The following is a 1207-nucleotide window of genomic DNA, read 5'->3' as shown; positions in this document are numbered from 1 at the left end:
GTGAACAACATTAACGTGAGCAACAAGTGTGGGATCGGCAGTTTGCATTCAAAATAAAAGTTCCCCATTGAAACTGATGCAAACGGATTTTAAAAAATGGCAAACATGCCACAATTGGACCAGATCATGGGGTTTAATGTTGTTATAAATTTAAACAGAAGTGAATTATGCCTCAGCCGTGATGTGATTGGCTAACTTAATGTGTTTGGCCAACTTCGCAGCTTTGCACTGGGGGCGATGAAACATGGTCTCCACAAGCTTCCATAGCCACAAAGTCAGATTCCAAAGCCATAGTCAAAATTGGCTACAAAAATATAGCTTTTTGGTCTTAGGGTTAGGCATAAGGTTTGCAGTGTGGTTAAGGTTAGGGCTATGGTTATTGTTAGGTTCATAAATTGTAGTAATGGGCAGGGTTTATGACTTTGTGGCTATGGAAGACAGTGACGACCATGAAACATCGGAAGCCATTCATTTTCAATGGGGGAAAGTGAAGTGGGCGGGGGAAAGCGAAGTGGGCGGGGACCATTGGGCAGTGCAAGCATGGGCGCAAGAGCATCATCATGGCGGGACCTAAATTGGGGAAAGCTGAAATGTATGCAAGTACTCAACAATATTGCGGCGCCATTGACCAATCGAAGCTCACTATACTTGCCAGCCCCTACTGGATTGGCTGTTGATACCTAGTAGCCATAGGCTACCTAGCATTCTTGTTAGTTTACTAGCACCCGCATGAGGGCGAAGCTAGCGTGGATCTCCCTAAAAATATGCTACTTCGATACAGCTACAACTGGAAGTGACTTTTCATAGCAGGTTAGGAGAGCATTTTCACTAACCTTAAGTCTAACTCCTTTCCTGACCTTAACCTAATTCTCCTAACCTGCTACGTTAATTATCCTAACCTGCTACCTTAATTTACCTAACCTGCCCTGTAAATGACCCTAACCAGCTACGAAAAAGACACTTCTGGTCATAGATGTATTCAAGTGGCGTTTTTTTGGGGGGGGGGATCTCAAGCTAGCGTAGAAGCGAAGCGAGAAGGTCGGCTCTGCCCAAAATCTGTCAGTGAGAAAATAAGTGATAACAAGTGAGGAGTTTTTGTATCGGGGGCAATGAGAGAGTGTAGAATTTGCTCAAGGTAAAAGTTAATTGCTATGTTGAAAGGTGAGGCTTATTTGATCTAGAAGTTTCATAATGCTTAGGTTGTTAT

The sequence above is a fragment of the Oncorhynchus keta genome, chromosome 13 (assembly GCF_023373465.1).
Source record: "Oncorhynchus keta strain PuntledgeMale-10-30-2019 chromosome 13, Oket_V2, whole genome shotgun sequence".
Classification (NCBI taxonomy): Eukaryota; Metazoa; Chordata; class Actinopteri; order Salmoniformes; family Salmonidae; genus Oncorhynchus; species Oncorhynchus keta.
Note: the sequence above shows the minus strand (reverse complement) of the source record.